The following is a 21,812-nucleotide window of genomic DNA, read 5'->3' as shown; positions in this document are numbered from 1 at the left end:
TTCCTTTACCGTAGGAAGGAAGTTTGTTAGAGATTCATCCGGCCATTTATTTTGTCCCTCCTCCAAGCAATCTAGTTGTTTCCTTCGATTGGAATCTACTAGGAAGACCTCGCCTACCATCTAATGTACCATTACGAATCATAGTGCAAGCTTACAGAATGATCATGGCTGGTATCATCATAGATGAAGGGGCTTCCATGAGTATCCTTTCCTCAACTACTTGAAAAGCGCTTGGTTCACCATCGCTTCTACCTGAGATTTGAAATCTTTTAGGCTTCATCAAAGGAACTAGTCGACGTTTAGGCATCCTTCCAAATTTGCCTATAACTTTGAGAAGGAAAACCATTCATCTAAACATAATGGTAGTCCAAGGGCCTCTAGATTACAATCTACTCCTTGGGTGTGACTACATTTACAACATGGGAGCTATTGTTTCCTCACTCTTTTGAGTGATGCGTTTCCTGTATGAAGGCAGAATGGTCCAGCTCATTGACCATCTTTCATTCCCCGGTTCAAACATGGCTACTTGTCAAATGTCATCCCTAACTGGTCTTTCTACACAAGGAATGTCTCATCAACCTCCAGTCCATCCACCTGATGAGTGCAAGTGATTCGATGAATGTGACTAAACCCAGGGGGCATGCGCCCTAGTCTACTTCGGCAGGAAAACCCCAGGTATAAGGTAGGTTTCTGCGTAGGATATATGACTAGTCTGGCACACCCATCCATTTAGGAAAATGGGATGAGACTGGAAAAGGATTCCCTCGTCAAAGGTTATGTGAGTGCAAGCTCCCACCATTCTCCTTTGTCTATTTCGATGGACAGAGCCAAGGAATTGTTTTGTCTGCAAATGCGGATGAAACAACCTTGCTTTAATGAAAGAACTTCTATATGGTAACCTGGAAACTCTACTTCTCTTTATACCTGGGGGCATGCAAACCTTTTGTACGCAAGTGAAAAGTGACTAGCATAACTCTAACCCTGTAGTTTTTTACTAACTTCAACTACTTAAGTTAGGTGATTGGTCTGATCAACCATTCACCTTTGCAAGGGCCAAATGGCACCAACAAAGTAAAGGAAAGGTTTCCCATCGAGAAGCTATCCTACCTAACCTCAATAGTTCTTTAACTCCTAGGACAGTAGTTGGTCATTCCTAGCTTGCATACAAAAGGCTCTGGAGCAAAGTTGCGCATGGGGCAAGCTCCCTAAAAAATGAACCTACTAATGAGAGACATCCTTATTATACGACTGGCACGAGCAATGTTTCCGCAAAGTTCAAGCTCGTTAAAAAATAAACCTAGCTATGAGTATATGTTCCCCCAGAGTTCAAGCTCATTAAAAAATGAACCCACTTTCAGTAAATAGCCTTTGTGATCGCATTACTATCATCTTTTGAGCCTTGGTCGTGTTCTTGCCATAACCTCCACTTTTTAGCTGATCGTACAACTCCACTTGATTGTTTACCCTTTTGAGGAATAGCTACAATGAGTGATTTAGTTAGCCACCTTCTTCACACTGTCATGATTGAAAAGTTCCAAACCTTACCTGGAACCAGTTGCTACCCGAAAATATCACTCGTTCCTCAAAAACGAGTCTCTTTTAAGCTCTTTTTAGACTTGTAAAATATAAAAAGATTGTCGAGCAATTGGCCTCTCCAGCTCGTTAAAGTGATTGGAAGTGCCATCCCTCCTCTATATTTTAATATTTTTGGACCTAAGGGATCATTACACAAAAAGATCGAGCGCTTGTCTTTTTCGGCTCGTTAAAGTGATTAGAAAAGTCATCCCTTTCGTATTATTTTATACTTTTTCGGACTTAAGGGATTATACTATGAAAAAGGATTACTGGAGTTTCCTTTCCGTCTCTTTTCAAACTCTCTAAAACTAAAAAGGATCGAGTTATCTTTGTCTTTAAACTCGTTAAAAAAATAGTGACAAACTTGTCCATTACAGACGAGAGCAAGTTTCACTGTCGCTAGGCTTGCTAAAACATAGCGACAGGTTTGCCCGGAGGGAAAATTATAGAACAAGCATATGTTATCCTCCTAAAGCTTGAAAAAAATAAAGAGCTACTGGTCAGCAGTGACTGGGGAAAAATTGGGAAGAAAACTTGAAGAACTTCATTGCTAGTAGGTCACTCTTGAACATGACACTTTCACTCCATCACCATGATTGAGTCGAGTTGGGTTATTCCGTTCACCAGTCATATCACCATTGGTCCTTGGTACCATCCATTTTTGGGGTTAACGCTACCAATCCATTTTCAGTGTCACCGATATGTTCAAGAGAAGTCACTTAGAGAATTCACCAACCCAACTTATGCCTTGTCCACTGCAATACCTTCACTTTCCACTTTTCATGACCACCACCCTGAACCTTGTATCATCAGATCATTTTCACCTCCACAAAATCATTTGATCCATTCCATGTCATAGATGTGGGATTCATTAAGGCCCTCCTATGACGGGTCACTTCTTGTCGACATCAGCTCATTATCCAAGAAGTCGACTTTGGAACAACCCTTTCAGTACCTTGAAGCTTGCATGCCTCAATGGCAAGTTTCTCACTTCTGCCGACAGGTTTACATCAATGGCCTTCAAATGAAAGATTTTACGTGGTGTTCAACATTGACTCATGTATTCACACCACGTGAATTGTACTGTAGTACCTTGAGGATCATTATCATTATTGGTGATTCCTCTCGCACCTGTTAACAACTTACATCATTGGCTGGTAATCAAGCGATGTCTTTCCATGTTCGACACCAAAACATCTTTTCACATCGATCGACTTGTACTCTGGGTGAAGATTGAACGAGTTTGAAGACCCTAGATCTAGTTTCATCCATCTAGGCTACGATATATTCAGGAAAATAAAGACATCAAATGTACATCATAGCTCCACAGATAATCATACAAGCCAAGGGATGATAGCTCTGCCAGAATCATCAGTCTTCCACACAGAGGGTTGTCTGTCCTATGTACATGAAAATGAATTTATAAAGCTGAGCATGGGAATGCCCGCCTCAGCTAGATCATGAAAATATTATGAAGATAATGAATTGTATTGTATCTTATTACAGGTCACCTTCCAGTTCGAAAAAACTCGGATCCTCATGATAAAGCATTTCACCCAACATCAGAGGATTTACGACCTCATGCTTTAGGGGGCAACTGTTATAGAAATAATTGGGCACTGCAACCCCAGTCACATATGTCCATAAACCAAGGGATTCTAAACCCCTAAAAGTGTTTTTTCATACCCTAAAGGAACAAGGTCAACTGATTACATCATTTCCCAGAAGTTCTCCCTGAAAAACTGCTCAGAACTGGTCAAAACTGGACCATACAGACTACTCCATGCTGAGGGTGTGATGCATCTCACCTATCACATGAAAAGGGTGCAATGCATACTAAAAATCCCTTCTGTAGCATGCGATGAGCAAGAGTAGATAAATGGCAGAGGTAGTTTGTTAGGTGGAAACCCAGAGAATCTTCTAGAAACTTCTCCTATGACACTTGCCTCTCTGAATTTGCCCAGGGATGAGTAAGAGATCATGAAATATCCAAGTGGAACCAAGAACTATCAATGAAATGACACTAATCAAAATCCCAGAAGCTGACTCACCCCCATGCAACTATCTATATATGGATCCCTCATCCTAGAGATCAAAAGGCTGGAATTTGGTAATTTATAAGGAAGTGTCGTTGGTTTCTCTTTGAGACATTGTATTGTTGGGTGATCTAGCTTTTCATGAGGTGAAGAGGGCTTTCATGCTGGGAGGATGGTGCTGGATCAGACAACTGGGTTGTAATCCTCTCTTCTACTACTTCTATCAATAAAGCTATTTGAGTTTTCCTCCATATACTTGTATATTTTTGAATCTTGTATTTGTGTATTCATTTATATGGTTAATGTACATCTGATTCTACATTGTTTATGGTTATATATCTCTATGCTTTGATGGTATTTTGCTGCTTTGACTCTATAGGTATTCTTTGAAGTGGGACAAGTGAGAAAGGAGTGGCAAAAGCTCTATCAAAGGAGAGAGGAAACAAGCAAGGAGCCAAGTGAAAGACTAAGGTTGGTGCTTTCTGCTTCTCTCTCATCTATCTGTCATAAAGGAAAACACAAGTAACATTGAATTGTTTATTTCTAAGATAGCTACCCATCTTAGTGGGACTAGCAGATCTGAATAGACACTAGTTTTCCCGATAACAATAGGCCATAGGCCATTGTATGGTAATAGAAGGGCTATAAATATTTGATTCATAGTGAGTGGAGAGAGATAACTTTTGGGGAGGAAGAAGTGTAAGGGAAAAGTGTTAAGGTAGGAAAGCTTTGTTTTCCTATACTTAGGCAAAAGGGGAAGCTTCCTGCAGCTCAGTGAACATAGACCTTAGCAAGTCTGCAGCTGAGTGCATGAGCCCCTGCAGTTGGGTGCCCAGGGTGGAAGAGTTTGTAAATTGAATGTTGAATCTAATAAAGATCATTTTGGACCAAATCCATTGCATCGATGCCTTGTTTTTATTTGTATTTAAGTTTATGTGTCATTTCTTAATGATCTGTTTTCTATGAAATAAAGTGCATTCTCTTTGGGAATTTGTTAGATCTTTAATACTCATGAATGAAAAGTGTAACGAACTATTTCCGTGAAGATGTTAAATAGTTTGTTACTAAATGTTTGAATAGGGTAGATCTACATGAAGGTAGATCTAGGGTTGTTATTTACTAGGCGAAAGTGGTGAATATGTGTCTTTTAGCTCTGATAAGCACAATCATATCCCTTTGCAAAGACCTGGAGGTCAATCGAATAGATTTCTAGTAATAGACCATAGGAAGGTATAGATCTGTGTGAAGGTAGATTTGAGTTGCAAGGGTTCCAGAATGCACATCACACGGTCTCTGGATGGAGAAGCATAGTTTTAGCATCCCCCAATACTGCTTCGGGTGAGACTACAGCCTGCACTATGTAGGTTGTTGCCGAAAGGGCCAGCAATTAGGGTTTTTTGGGTTGGTGCAAATAACTCTAAACCTGGGTTAGGCCCCCACTAAGCCAATAAATGGTTCCGTTTCTGGGACCAGTATCCCATTAGGATAGGGTCACGAGTGTCAATTTTAGTTAATTAATCATTTGTTGGTTAGAATTTTGTAAACAATGTAAAGTCTCTGCGAAATAGGGAACTACAGCACGTAGCTAACTAAGAGTCATAGGGGATTTAGCCCCTTGTAAGGGTAAGTGACACGATGGTTTTGAGATTCACCCATAGGCCACGGGCCATGGTACTATAATAAAAATGTTATAAATATTTGAGTCATAATGAGTCTAGAAAGATAACTTTTGAGGAAGAACAAGTGTATGGGAAAAGTGCTAAGGTAGGAAAGATTTGTTTTCCATTACTTAGGCGAAAGGGGAAGGCTCCTACAGCTGGGTGCGAAGAGACCTTTGCATGTCCGTAGGTAAGTGTGCGGGCCCCTATAGCTGGGCACACAAGGTAGAAGAGTCTGTAAATTGAATGTTGAATCTAATAAATATTGTTCTAGACCAAAACCATTGCATCTGTGCCTTTTCCTTATTTCTGTTTAAGTTTATGCATCATCTCTTAATGGTCTATTTTCTATGAAATAAAGTGTATTCTTTCCAAGAATCTGTTATATCTTTAGTAATCATACATGAAAAGTGTAACGAACTGTTTCCATGAGGATATTAGCTAGATCTGTTACTAATTGTTCGAATAGGGTAGATCTGTGCAAAGGGAGATCTAGGGTTGTTATTTACTGGGCGAAAGTGGTGAATATGCCTCTTTTAGGTTTGATAAGCACAATCACATCCCTTCATGAAGACCGGGAGGTAAAATGAATAGATTTGCAGTAATAGACCATACGAGGGTATAGATCTGTGTGTAGGTAGATCTCAGTTTCAAGGGTTCTAGAATGCGCATCACATGATCTTTGGATAGAGAAGCCCAGTTCTATCATCCCCCAATACTGCTTCAGGTGAGATTACAACCTGTGCTATGCACGATGTTGTTGAAAGGGCTAGTATTTAAGGTTTTGTTGGTTGGCATAAATAACTCTGAACCTGGGTCAGCCCCCGCCCCAAATTCAACAGTAGTCCCAATTGCGTTGAATATTTTATGCGTAGGGTTATGCTAGCCAACATTACATAAGGATTCCAAGGCATACTGCAAGATGTGCGATGCTTTCCAAAGGACGGGAAATCCTTCATGGAGAGATGAATTACCTTTAAATCCTTATGTTTCGTTGGACGTATTTAATAAGTGCGCTATTGATTTCATGGCTCTAATACAACAACTAGGAAAGAAGATGGTCGTGCGATACTGCAATAGATTATTTAACTAGATGGGAGGAATTGAAGCCAATGAAGGATTGTACAACTCCCACCACTGCGAAGTTTTTGTTTGAATATGTCTTAATAGAGTTTCGATGCCCTATGGGGTTGATGAGTGATAGGGGTACACATTTCTTGACTAAAATGATCAGCGTGATGCTTGAAGAGTTCTAGTTATACCACCAAAAGAGCACGCCCTACCACCGACAGGTGAATGGAATTGTGGAAGAATTTAACAAAATCTTGGAGAACACGTTGACAAAGGTCTATAACACGTAGAGTAATGACTGGGATGTGTACGTACCCACAGTTCTATGGGCATATAGGGCGATCTGCAAGAAATTGATAGGAAAAACACTGTTTCGGTTGGTCTACGAGATTGAAGCGATAATGCTTATGGAATATATTGTGCCAAGTCTGTGTATTACATTTTTCACAAATATGGCAGATCGCAAGACCTTAGAGGAATGGCTTGTACAACTGATGGAGTTGGAAGAGGACCGCTTTCTTGGTGGATTTCACCAAAAAGTAAAAATGGAACGAGAAAAAGCATTGCATGATCACCATATTAAGTTGCACACTTTCAAGATGGATGATTTCGAGCTTCTATATGACAACAAGTTCACAAAGTTTCGAGGGAAATTTCAAATGTGCTAGTTAGGGACATATGTTGTTAAGCAGATCACGGATGGTGGCGCAATTCAGCTTGGGAAGTTGAATGGCAAACATTTCCCTGACAGAGTGAATGGAAGAAGGTTGAGGCTATATACAGGGGATCCTTCCCCTGTGTAGTGACTACATGGAAGTAGAAAATTCTTAGTAATCCAGGCAGCTGCAAGGGATTGCAGGACTATAAACTACAGTGCTCGCAGAAAAGAAAAACAAAGTAGGGAGGTTGTGTGACATAAGCAAGGAATGTGCCAGGAAGAGTTGCGCTCGAAGGGCTGCATCATGGAGGATGGCGCCATGGAGTCAGGTCCTAAAGTAGCTATTGAAATCACTATTCATGATTGGATAGCAGAAATCCAGTGAAGAGGAGTGGGTAGGTGACATTTATGGAAAAAATCTTCAAAGATTTGAATTCAAGACTACCTATAAATTGTGCATGTTGGTCTGCCGAGGAACACTTTACATTCTAACAATTGTGCATGATCCCTCTTGTTCCTGCTACATGAGTCAGTGGGTTTGGGAGGATTTAGCTTCAAGCCCAACATTTGCACCCTTACCTGAGTGGAAACAAAAGCTCATCCTTGAAGAAATGTTCAAGCTAGTTAGTTTTGAAGGCACTGTTTCTCAACATGAAGGCCCTAATGTCATGTCCATGGAAGTTGTGGCCTCTGTGCCTATGATGCCAAGGTTGCCCAAGCTAAAGAAATTGACTACTAAGGAGATGCAGAAGAAACCTGTACTAAAGAGGTAGTCACTGAGGAAGAACTAAGAGGTTCAATAGAAGGAGAAGAAGGATAATGAAAAGTAGCTGGAGGAACCAATGGACTGGGAGCTAGAGGAGCTCGGTGATGGAGTTGAGGCATTAGATGCTGAGGAGGGTGAGCCTGTCACATGGCTCCCAGCATATATTCATCCATAGAAAGGGAAAGCCAATGTAACCAAGGACCCACATTCATGAAAATTCACGATCTCTACACCATTGTTGCCTGAGGAGGTCATTTTTGAAGGTGTGTTCTTAGTGTGCAAACCGATACTGAAGATGGAGGATTGGAATCTCATTAAACACGAGAAATTCTCTAACCTAGCTACGAATAAGTAGATGAAAAAGATTTACTGTGAAGAAATTGGGGTCACAAGGTTGCAACCTATGAAATGGGTCAAAGGCATCAAGCAGGCCAGATTACTACATATGATTTGCATGCCACACTTCCACTGGTTGATTATCAACACTATTTGCATGCGCTAGCTGCTCGCGCTGGTGCAGGATGCGTTGTAATGTATTGGTTAACCCATCCCTATAACCGATGTGATCATTCTTAGAATTATGAAGTTTCCCTATAAAGGGGTGTACCCAGGCAAGGAATATGGAGGAAGGATCAATGAAAAGGAGCTAGCAAATCAAATGAAAGATGAATTCAGGTTGATAAAAAAGTTTCTTTCATATTATATCTAGTCAATTCAAGACCAAGTGGTGCAGTTTACTGCCCAAGTGCTAGTTGGAAAGATAATGAGGAAATTTCGTGTGGACGAAGTTCCAACGCGAGTCGTTTCATTGGTTGTACAGTGCATGAAGGGGGTGTAGTACAATTCGGTGTAGTACCTATTTAAATAATTCCTAGTGAACTGCCACGAAGCACAGTAGGAGAGAAAGGTGTTTCACTATGCCTAGATCCTGTTGCTAATTTTATTAGCCACATGACGATTGCCGAAGGATAGTCAATTCCCTCCGCAAGAAGAAAATTTACCAAAGGCAGCCAAGTTCGCTTCACTATGGGCGATGAAGGATTCAGAGTAGACCATGGAATCAATGTTTTTTTGGATACTGGTTGGGATGGACCTATGCATAGTCATAAGTTAACAGAAAAGGTTGTATCCAACCTTGGTTAAGAAACTACAGGCCTTCATGGACATTAATTTCAACTTTGATAATGTCTCTATTCAGGCCAGACGCGACCCTAAACAAATCTGGCACAAGTTTCCACACTTAGTTTTGTAAACAAATGTGCACGAAATAGTGGGAAGTTGGCCAGGGGAGTGGAAAAAACCCACGAATCTTAGTGGAGGTACCAATCAGGGAGGAGAAAGCTCTACTGCACAAATGACAGCTAAGCAGAAATGAAAAGAGGTAGCATAGGAAGTGTTGTGGGCATTGGTTGAGAAAAGGAAGAAAGAAGTCATTGCTAAGGCAACTGCTAAAAAAGAGCATTCTGTGAAAGAGTGTGTTGAGAAAGAGTGCACATGAAAGCATGACATAGTAGAAGTCAAAGCATCGGTTTCCCAACATACTGAGGAACAAGCACTGTCCAAGTAGGGCAGAAACAAAGGGGATGAGCATAGTACTCCCTTCACAATGAGGAAGAGGAGAAAGTACACAACTACCGGGCCATGGAAGAAGCACAAATCAGACAAGAAAGTGCACATTGACCTAATGGTCCTCAAGAAGGGGACCTCGATGAAATTGGGGATAAAGTTAGAGGCACCACAATGGAGCTATGGCAACAGTTTCAGAAGAAATACATGCAGATGCTAGGGAGCATCCAAAACAATCTATACAATTTATAGATCCAAATAGGCAGGAATCAAGCACGTGTATGGCAAGCGAGTGGGGTGCAAGTGAGCTTCGAAAAATTGATCGAGAGAATATATGAGATAGAAAGGAATTTGGACCTCAGAGTCATCTCCTTATTAGAAGGATTAGTCCATGCAGAAATAGAGGAAGAGCACGCTCAATTGGGTAAGATCAAAGACATCGAGGTGAACTTAGTCGTGCTACCACTTCAGACTATCCATGTGATTCATCGGGGGCTCTTAGACGAGATTTTAACTAGGGAGAAGCATGCACTTGCAATAATCACTGAGGTTAAGTTAAACAATGAGAAAATATTTATTGAGAAGGCCTAGGCCCTAAAATAAAAGGAAGAGCTAAAATCACGACATCAAATCCTGGAAGCATCAACGACATAGGCATGTAATTCGATCCCTGAGATACATATTCTAGAAGATGCCACAACTACAACGAAGATCAGGGAATTGGCTACTACTATCCGAGAATCAAATATTAGATAGGCAGAGTCACATTTGACTTCGAGATGAAGATATCATAATCATAGCTGAAGTTACAACTGACTACTCTCCTAGAGGTTAGGGAGCATGGCGCCGCAGCCATCAAGGAGCACATGACTACTCTGGAGAATGGATTCAAAGGATGTGACTTCCTATTTAACAACACCATGGAGTTATGGGAAAATTTGTAGCAGGACTCAAACTTGCAGAGATTGAGCATAGAAATTAGAGAAGTGCAGCAAAAGTATGATGAGATTAGGGCGACTACATACACATTGGCACCAGTCTAGTGCTTCACACACCTATAGGAAGGGAAGTTGATACATGAAAAAGTACAAGAATTGTAGCAAAAAGATTCAGTGTTAAAATCTCAGCTTCAACCTTGGATAGAAGAGGCTAGCCAGATTTCCGAGACTATTCAAGAGAAATGGAAATCTTTGCAGCAGACCCATAGGACCATGCCTCTTGCGATAGAGGGACCAACTATAGAAAATCTGGTCGAGGAGGTGAAGCAGGCTGCAGTACAAGGCATCACGGAGCTAAAATCATTGAAGTAGGATTTCAGTGTTCTCCACCACAAAGTAGAGAAGCCAACTGAGTGACTCGAGGGCGAGTCACCATATTTATGTTGGGGGCCTATTGGGATAGGGTCCCTAAGGACAATTTTGATTAATTAATCATTTTTTGGTTAGAATTTTGTAAATAATGTAAGGCCTCCACAAAATGGGGAAGTGGAGTGCATAGCTAATTACTAGTCAAAGGTGCTTTAGCCCCTCGTATGGGTAACTGATTGGACGGTTTTGAGATTCACCCATAGGTTGCGGGATATGGTATTCTGATAGAAAGGTTATAAATATTTGAGTCATAGCGAGTCTAGAAAGATAAAACTTTTGAGGAGAAGAAGTGTAAGGGCAAATGACTAAGGCGGGAAATCTTTGTTTTTCTATACTTAGGTGAAAGGGGAAGGCTCCTGCAGCTAAGTGCACAGAGACCTTGGCAAGTCCACAGTAGAGTGCGCGGGCCCCTACAACTAGGTGCACAGGGTGGAAGAGTCTGTAAATTGAATGTTGAATCTCATAAAGACTATTTTGGATCTAATCCATTGCATCTATGCCTTCTTCTTATTTTTGTTTAAGTTTATGCATCGTTGCTTAATGATTTGTTTTCCATGAAATAAAGTGTATTTTTGGTGCGAATGTGTTAGATCTTTAATACCGATGCATGAAAAGTGGAAAGAATTCTTTCTGTGAAGATATTAAATAGATTGTTACTAGCTATTTCAGTAGGGTAGATCTATGCGAAGGAAGATCTAGGGTTGTTATTTACTGGGGAAAACTGGTGAATCTACCTCTTTTATGTGTGATAAGCACAATCGCATCCCTTTGCGAAGACCTAGAGGTCAATTGAATAGAGTTAAAGTAATACAACATAGGAAGGTATAGATCTACATGAAGGCATATATGAGTTGCAAGTGTTCCAGAATGCACATCAAAAGGTCTCTGGATGTAGAGAATCAGTTGCAGCATCATCCAGTACTACTTCAAGTGAGACTGTAGCTTGCACTATGCAAGTTGTTACCGAAAGGGCCAGCAATTAGGGTTTTGTTGGTTGGCACAAATAACTCTGAACCTGGGTGAGGCCTGCCTAAGCCAACACTTGATAATCATAGATAGCTAGTGTATAATAATTTTGAGGGAAGAAGTAGTGCATTGTTGTTGATGCTAAAGATGATTGGACATTATCACCTATACTATCATAAACATTATCATTATTGATACATTGTGATGTTTCATGATATATACTTCAAAAAGTGATGCAACGATGTAACCCAATGAATGGTAGGTTGATAGTCATGAGTCCTTCTGGATTGAAGAAAACACTCATTTGTCAGTCATATGTGGGCTTGATGTCAGTGTCGTAGTCTTGTATCTCATGATGAAGCCTTGCTAAAGTATATGTGAATTGTATTCATCTTTATCATTCAAAATATGTAAGCATGCGATGGTGAAAATTAGTCCTTGGTTGTGATAGAGAGTCTCTACTATCCATGATTGAGCTCATGGTGTTCTAGTGATAGTATTTGATGTGATTTGATTGCTTCAATGATGTAAGACATCTAAGAATCTCTATATTTTGTGGTGAAGTATTCAGTCAAGTGTGGGTGTTCTAGTCTATGAGGTGTCACTTTCAGCATGAAGGTACTCATTGCAAGGTGAACATGATGCTCAAGGAGAGTATGCCTAGTATTTTGATGCTTATTATATCCCGCTGATGGTTATCCTATGCTGCTAGTGGTGTTGATGGAAAGAGTGTTGCTACTCATGTTATACTATTGTTGATCCTCCTGATATATTGGTGTTTCTTTGGTTGAGAGTGATGTTGATGTAGTCGTTCTATTTATTGAGTTTACTGCTACTCTGGCACATCTATTTGCTATTGTTAAGTGAAGTGTGTTGCTCCGGCTTCAGGATAGAGTGACTTATGGTTGTTGTTGCTTCTTATCATGCTTGTAGATCAAATCTGGCTAGTGTTTGGGGGGAGCTATTCTTATTGGTTAGTAGAGTTCTTGATGACTTTATCCCTTTTCCCTTCATGTCAAAGGGAGAGAAAAGTAGGAGTTCAGTTCTTTAGAGGTTGTTTATATGGTTCAGATGGGGTTGTGAGTAGTAGAAAAGGGTGAGATTGTTGGAATTCATGATGAGTTGATGGTTGGCATTGATTTCAACTTGGTTGCTTGTGTGGAGATGCATGTGTTGAACATGCATTAATGAATTTGTTCTTGGATGTAGTGGTTGATGGTTGGAATTGATGTCAACCTAGGCATGTGTTGTTAGAGAATTTTGTTGCAGGTAGCTTAAGTGACAAATGGACTCTTTGATGAATGGAGTTACAAGTATAGTGGCTGCAAATGTTAGTGTCTCATATAGTAGTTGATGTGTGTTTGGATGACTTGGCATATTGAAGAGGATTGTAAGTATTAAGTGTAGTGGTTGCTATTGAATATTATTGAGTTATAGGGCTTATCATAGATGTGTTGTCACTTGTACAGGTGTTGAAGAAGTATGTTAAGTTCCAAAAGAAGGTTGGAAGAGGTATTGTGTTAAGGTTTTTTATTTTTTCTCTATACTTTTCCACAACCGTGCAAAGCTAGTCTTATGCGTGTGGTTGTAGGCCTTTAATTACATGGATGCATCCTTATGGGTGGGGTTGTAGCCATCATTTTCATGCGTTGTTGTTGCACCCAATCCCTATGTCTAGTGCATCCTCTTCAGCACCCAGGTAATGACCAAATGCACTATATTTCTCTCTAACCTAATAAACAACCCAACTTTTAGGGCATGTCATTGAAATATTTTATTTTAAGCGATTAGGATAAGGAATAGTTTCACCATTAAAATGTTTTATTTTTTTCCTATCATATCCCATTCCCTCCTCTCTTGCTCATATAATGCAACCCACAATAGTGTCACTTCCATATTCTAAAAATGGAATTTACTAATGTCTTCTATTTCTGAATTCACTAATGAAATCAAACCAACATATATAGTACGAATGTGATCAAAATATGCATTAATATGATGTTTAGTGTCAATAGTTATTGTGTAGAAATTTTACAAATGATAAGCTGCTTACTATTTATCATGCACCTCTTTCCATTCATTTTAAGAACCTCCCCATCTCCTTCGTCTTCATCTCAAATATCTACACGTAGTGTGTTGCCAATCTACTTGATGTACTCACTAGCATAATAGAAATTATCATACAATATGCACCACTCTACCATAGACCCCTTGGGTTTTTCCCTTTATCGAACAAAACCTTTCAATTTCTTCAAGTACCTCTCTAAGAAGAACACCCAACAACAAGAAGCTACCCCAACTAATTCAACCTCATCTACTAAGTGAATTACAAGATGAACTTGCAAGTCCATAAAAGTCATCGACAATTCCTTCTCAAACATACAAACAATCTCATGTATCGCTTCGTGCCACAATGGAATGCTAGCCATATGAATGTCCTTTGATGTGATCCAATGTACAAATTCAGATAATTTAGATATGGCACGTCATAGATCTTGCAAGAAGTCTTTGTTCAAACACCCATGCACAAGCAAAGGATAATGAAACTACAAAGTAAATAGTACATTATACAAAAATTAACTATAAAATATCCCACCACATAAAAATAAAAAATAATAAAAAATAATCTTTTTGACATATGTACTCTTAAAAGGGTCTAATGGTCATGCAATTTCAACCCCAAAAAATGGTCTTCTAATGGGAAAAATATTGGGGGGGGGGGGGGGGGGGTGAATCAGTATTTAAACATTCACAATAATGATTTTCTTTTTCAAACTATATACGCTATTTTACAGAAACCAACAAGTGTATGTCCACACTTATAATGAATGAAGCCAACGTATAGAAAATAAACTTTGATAAACAACTAATGAAAGTGTGATGTATTTACTACGCATTAAACAGATGCAGTATGAACAAAATAAAACAACAGACATTAACACTAGGATTTCTTGGTGGAAACCTAATGTGGGAAAAAAACCACCATTCTTGTCGTCTCAGTATTCAATATTCTTATTATAAAAATGTTTACAAGTTTTGTACTAGTGCAGCCTTTTTCCAGTATGTAGGCATCTACCTCCTGAAGGCTGCAACCTTCACTCATTTTCTAGCTTTTACTGGAAGGGAGCTCCAACCCCCTAGCTCTTGTACTAGCTGATATGTTTACCAATACATAGGAATCGACCTACAGAAGGCTACTACCTTCACTTTTCTTCCAAGGACAACGTTTCATAAATTTTCGGACTGGATACTCCTGGTACACAACAACACAATATGTAGGCCACATTTCATCAAATTTTAATACTTGACCCATCAGTAACATTGAGGCTCAAAATCAATCACCAATGCAATACAACAATCAACTACAAATGCATCAATAATCAGTCAATCTAAACAATCAGATCATTGTCACCAGAACACAGAGCTGAACCCAGAATACTATATCAACAACCAGAACCAACTGTAACATAAAAAATCATATGTTAAAATGTATACGTTACTTTAATGAAGCCAACCTTCATGTATATGATACTTTCTGTAATCCAACCTAACACATAGAGTAATGACTGGGATGTGTGCGTACCTAGAGTTCTATGGGCATATAGGACGACCAGCAAGAAGTTGATAGGAAAAACACTATTTGGGTTGGTCTACGGGATTGAAGCGATAATGCATATGGAATATATTGTGCCAAGTCTATGTATTACATCTTCCATAGAGATGGAAAATCGCGAGACCTTAGAGAAATGGCTTGCACAACTGATGAAGTTGGAAGAGGAAAGCTTTCTTGGTGGATTTCACCAGCAAGTAAAAATGGAACGAGAAAAAGCATGGCATGATCACCATATTAAGTTGCACACTTTCAAGGTGGATGATTTAGTGCTTCTATATGACAGCATGTTCACAAAGTTTCCAAGGAAATTTCAAATGTGCTGGTTAGGGACATATGTTGTTAAGGAGATCACGGATGGTAGCATAATTCAGCTTGGGAAGTTGAATGGCAAACTATTCCCTCATAGAGTGAATGGAAGCAGGTTGAGGCTATATACAGGGGATCCTTCCCCTGTACAGTAACTACATGGAAGTAGAAAATTCTTAGTAATCCAGGCAGCTGCAAGGGATTGCAGGACTATAAACTACACTACTCGCAGAAAAGAAAAACAAAGCAGAGAGGTTGTGTCACATAAGCAAGGAGTGTGCCATGAAGAGCTACGCTCGAAGGGCTGCACCATGCAGGATGGTGCCACGAAGTCGGGTCGAGAAGTAGCTATTGAAATCACTATTAATGATTGGATAGCAGAAATCCCATGAAGAGGAGTGGGTAGGTGATATTAATGCCAAAAATATTCAGAGGTTTGACTTCAAAACTACCTATAAATTGGGCATGTTGGTCTGTTGAAGAACACTTTACATTCTAACAATTGTGCATGAGCCCTCTTGTTCCTACTACATGAGTCAATGGGTTTGGGAGGATTTAGATTCAAGCCCAACATTTGCAACCTTACCTGAGTGGAACCAAAAGCTCATCCTTGAAAAAATGTTCGAGCCAATTAGTTTCGAAGACACTATTTCTCAACAGGAAGGCCCTAAATTCCTGTCCATGGAAGTTGTAGCCTCTGTGCCTATGACACCAAGGTTGCCCAGGCCAAAGAAATCAACTGCTCAGGAGAAGCAGAAGAAACCTTTACTGGAGAGGTAGTCACCAAGAAAGAACTCAGAGGTTTAACAGATGGAGAAGAAAGATATGGAAAAGTAGTTGGAGGATCCAATTGACTTGGAGCTAGAGGAGCTCCACGATGGAGTTGAGGTGTTAGATGCTGAGGAGGGCGAGCCTATCACATGGCTCCCGACACATATCCCTCCATGGAAAGGGAAATCCAACATAACCAAGGACCCACATTCGTGAAAATTCACGATCTCGACACCATTGTTTCCGGAGGAGGTCGTTTTTGAATGTGCGTTCTTAATGTGCAAACCGATGCTTAAGATGGAGGATTGGCATCCCGCTGACCAGGAGAAATTCTCTAACCTAGCTATGAATAAGTACATGATGAAGATTTACTATGAAGAAACTGGGGTCACAAGGCTGCAACCTATGAAACAGGTCAAAGGTATCAAGTAGGCCAGATTACTACATATGATTTGCATGCCACACTTCCACCAGTCGATTATCAACACTGTTTGTGTACGCCAACTGCTCGCGCTGGTGCATGATGGGTTCTAATGGATCGATGAACCCATCCCTATAAATGATGTGCTCATTCACTGAATTACGATGTTGCCCTATAAAGGGGCCTACCCAGGTAAGGAATATGGAGGAAGGAGCAAAGAAAAGGAGCTAGCAAATCGAATGAAAGACGAATTTGGGCTAATAAAAATGTTTCTTGGATATTATATCCAGTCAATTCAAGACCAAGCGGTGTAGTTTGCTGCCCAAGTACTAGTTGGAAAGATAATGATGAAATGTCGTGTGGACGAAGTTCCAACGCCAGTCATTTCATTGGCTGTATAGTGCGTGAAGGGGGTGTTGTAAAATTAGGCGAAATACCTATTTAAATAATTCCTAGTGAACTATCGCGAAGCACAGCAGGAGAGCAAGGCATTTCACTATGCCTAGATCTTGTTGCTAATTTTATTAACCACACGGCGATTGCCGAAGGATAGTCAATTTACACCGCAGGAAGAAAATTTACTAGAGGTAACCAAGTTCACTTCATTGTGGGTGATGAAGGATTCAGAGCAGATCATGGAATCAAAGTTTTTTTGGATACTGGTTGAGATGGACTTATGCATAGTCATAAGTTAGTAGCCAAGGTTGTCTCTAACCTTGTTTAAGAAAATACAGGCCTTCATGGACATTAAATTCGACTTTCATAACATCTCTATTCAAGCCACATGAGAGCCTAAACAAATCTGGCACAATTTTCCATACTTAGTTTCGAAAACAAATGTGTAAAAAATTGTGGGAAGTTGGTTAGGGGAGTGGCAAAAACCCACAGGTCTTGGTGGAGGTACCAGTCAGGGCAGAGAAAGCTCTACTGCACAGATGATAGCTAAGCAGAAATGAAAATAGGTAGCATAGGAAGTGGTGTGGGCATTGGTCGAGCAGAGGAAGAAAGAAGTCGTTGCTAAGGCAGTTGCTAAAAAGGAGCGCACTGTGAAAGAGTGTGCTCAGAAAGAGTGCATGGGGAAGTAGGACATAGTAGAAGTCGAAGCATCGGTTTCCCAACGTACTGAGGAACAAGCATTATTGGAGCAGGGAAGAGATAGAGGGGATGAGGAGAGTACTCCCTTCACATTGAAGAAGAGGAGAAATGACACAACTATTGGGCCAAGGAAGAAGCACAAATCAAACAAGAAAGTACACATTGACCTAACGGTCCTCAAGAAGGGGACCTCGGTGAAATTGGGGATAAAGTTCGAGGCACCACAATGGAGTTGTGGCAACAGTTTCAGAAGAAATACATGCATACGCTAGGGAGCATCCAAAACGATCTGTGAGATCTATAGATCCGAATAGGTAGGAATCAAGCAAGTGTAGGGCAAGCGAGTGGGGTGCAAGCGAGCTTGGAAAAAGTGACTGAGAGAATATATGAGATAGAAAGGAATCTTGACCTCAAAGTCATCTACCTATTAGAAGGATTAGTCCACGTAGAAATAGAGGAAGATTGCGCTCAACTGGGTAAGATCAAAGACATAGGGTGAACTTAGCCGCGTTGCAACTTCAGACTGTCCATGTACTTCATCAAGGGGTCTCAAATGAGATTTGAACTAGGGAGCAGCATGCACTTGTAATAAACAGTGATGTTAACTTAAACAAAGAAAAAATATTTGCTGAGAAGGCCCAGGCCCTAAAATAAAAGGAACAGCTAAAAGCACGATATCAAAGCCTTCAAGCGGAAATCACATAGGCATGTAATTCCATCCCTGAGATACATATTTTGAAAGATGCCACAGCTACAACAAAGATCAGGAAATTGGCTACTGTTGTCTGAGAATCAAAATATTAGATAGGTAGAGTCATATTTGACTTCGAGATGTAGATATCAGAATTATAGCTGAAGTTACAACTGACTACTCTCCCAGAGGTTAGGGAGCATCGTGGTGCAACCATCAAGGAGCACATGACTACTCTGGAGAATGGAGTCAAAAGATGCGACTTCCTGTTTAAAAATGCCATGGAGTTATGGAACAATTTGTAGGAGGACCCAAACTTGCAGAGATTGAGCACAGAAATCAAAGAAGTGCAGCATAAGTATGATGAGAATAGGGTGACTACGCACACATTGGTGCTAGTCTAGTGCTTCATGCACCTATAGGAAAGGAAGTTGATACATGAACAAGTATAAGAATTGCAGCAAAATGAATTAGTGTTAAAATCTCAGCTTCAACCTTGGAAAAAAGAGGCCAACCAGATTTCCCAGACTATTCTAGAGAAATGGAAAGCTTTGCAGTAGACTCATAGGACCATGGCTCTTACGCTAGAGGGACCAACTATAGAAAAGCTGGTCTAGGAGGTGAAGCAGGATGTAGTACAAGGCATCGCGGAGATGGAATCATTGAAGTAGGATTTCATTGTTCTCCACCACAAAGTAGAGAAGCCAACTGAGTGACTCGAGGGTGAGTCACCATATTTATGTTGGGGGACTATTGGGACAGGGTCTCTAGGGTCAATTTTGATTAATTAATCATTTTTTGGTTAGAATTTTGTAAATAATGTAAGGTCTCCACAAAATGGGGAAGCGGAGTGGATAGCTACATATGAATCAAAGGGGATTTAGCCCCTCATATGGGTAAGTGATTGGATGGCTTTCAGATTCACCCATAGGTCGCAGGCCACGGTATTCTGATAGAAAGGTTATAAATATTTGAGTCATAGTGATTCTAGAAACATAACTTTTGGGGAAAAAGAAGTGCAAGTGAAAATAACTAAGGTAGGAAATCTTTGTTTTTCTATACTTAGGCGGAAGGGGAAGGCTCCTATAGCTGAGTGCATGGAGACCTTGGCAAGTCCGCAGTAGAATGCATGGGCCCCTACAGCTAGCTGCGCAGGGTGGAAGAGTCTGTAAATTGAATGTTGAATCTCATAAAGATTGTTTTGGATCTAATCCATTGCATCTATGCCTTCTTCTTATTTTTGTTTAAGTTTATGCATTGTTTCTTAATGATTTGTTTTCCATGAAATAAAGTGTATTTTTTGAGAGAATGTGTTAGATCTTTAATATCGATGCATGAAAAGTGGAATGACTTGTTTCTGTGAAGATATTAAATAGATTTGTTACTAACTATTTGAGTAGGGTAGATCTACATGAAGGAAGATATAGGGTTGTTATTTACTGGGAAAAAATGGTGAATCTGCCTCTTTTATGTGTGATAAGCACAGTCGCATCCCTTCGCGAAGACCTAGAGGTCAATTGAATAGAGTTAAAGTAATACACCAAAGGAAGGTATAGATTTGCACGAAGGCATATATGAGTTGCAAGGGTTCCAGAATGCACATCACACAGTCTCTGGATGCAGGAAATCGGTTGTAGCATCAGGTGAGACTGCAGCCTGCACTATGCAAGTTGTTGCTGAAAGGGCTAGCAATTAGGGTTTTGTTGGTTGGAACAAATAGCTCTGAACCTGGGTGAGGGCCCCCTAAGCCAACACTTGATAATCATAGATAGCTAGTGTATAATAATTTGGAGGGAAGAAGTAGTGCATTGTTGTTGATGGTAATGATGATTGGACATTATCACCTATACTATCATAAACGTTATCGTTATTGATACATTGTTATGTTCCATGATATATACTTCAAAAAGTGATTCAATGATGTAACCGAATGAATTGGTAGGTTGATAGTCAGGAGTCCTTGTGCATTGAAGAAAACTATCATTTGTTAGTCATATGTGGGCTTGATGTCAGTGTCATAGTCTTGTATCTCATGATGAAACCTTGTTAAAGTATATGTGAATTGTATTGGTCTTTATCATTCAAAATATGTAAGCATGCGATGGTGCAAATTAGTCCTTGGTTGTGATAGAGAGTCTCTACTATCCATGATTGAGCTCATGGAGCTCTAGTGATAATATTTGATGTGATCTGATTGCTTCAATGATGTAGGACATCTAAGAATCTCTATATTTTGTGGTGAAGTATTCAGTCAAGTGTGGGTGTTCTAGTCTATGATGTGTCACTTTCAGCGTGGAGGTACTCATTGCAGGGTGATCATGATGCTCAAGGGGTGTACACCTAGTTTTTTGTTACTACTCATGATATATTGATTTTTATGCCTATTATATCCTGCTGATGGTTATCCTATGTTGCTGGTGATGTTGATGGAAAGAGTGTTGCTACTCATGTTATACTATTGTTGATCCTCATGATATATTGGTGTTTCTTTGGTTGAGATTGAAGTTGATGTAGTCGGTTCTATTTATGGAGTGTACTACTACTCTGGCACATCCATTTGCTATTGTTGAGTGCAGTGTGTTGTTCCTGCTTCAAGATAGAGTGAGTTATGGTTGTTGTTTCTTCTTATCATGCTTGTAGATCAAATCTAGCTAGTGTTTAGGGGGAACTATTCTTATTGGTTGGTAGAGTTCTTGATGACTTTATCCCTTTTCCCTTCATGTCAAAGGGGAAGAGAAGTAGGAGTTTAGTTCTTCAAGGGTTGTTTATATCATTCAGATGGGGTTGCGAGTAGTGGAAAAGGGTGAGATTATTGGAATTCATTATGAGTTGATGGCTGGCATTGATTTAAACTTGGTATCTTGTGTGGAGATGCATGTGTTGAACATGTATTGATGAATTTTTTCTTGGATGTAGTGGTTGATGGTTGGAATTGATGTCAACATAGGCATGTGTTGTTAGAGAATTTTGTTGCAGGTAGCAGTAAATAGATGCAATACGAACAAAATAAATCAATACACATTAACACCAAGATTTCTTGGTGGAAAACAAATGTGGGAAAAAAACCACCACTGTTATTGTATCAGTCTTCAATATTCTCATTATAAAAATGTTTACAAGTTTTGTACTAGTGCAGACATTTTCCAGTACGTAGGCATCTACCTACTAAAGGCTGCAACCTTCACTCATTTCGTAGGTTCTACTGGAAGGGAGCTCCAACCCCGTTGCTCTTGTACGGGTTCATATGTTTAC

Source organism: Pinus tabuliformis, chromosome 9, assembly GCF_031772625.1.
Source record: "Pinus tabuliformis cultivar Carrire ecotype Pingquan chromosome 9, CPIR1, whole genome shotgun sequence".
Taxonomy (NCBI): Eukaryota; Viridiplantae; Streptophyta; class Pinopsida; order Pinales; family Pinaceae; genus Pinus; species Pinus tabuliformis.
The sequence above is the reverse complement of the archived record's forward strand: the minus strand, read 5'-3'. Positions refer to the sequence as shown.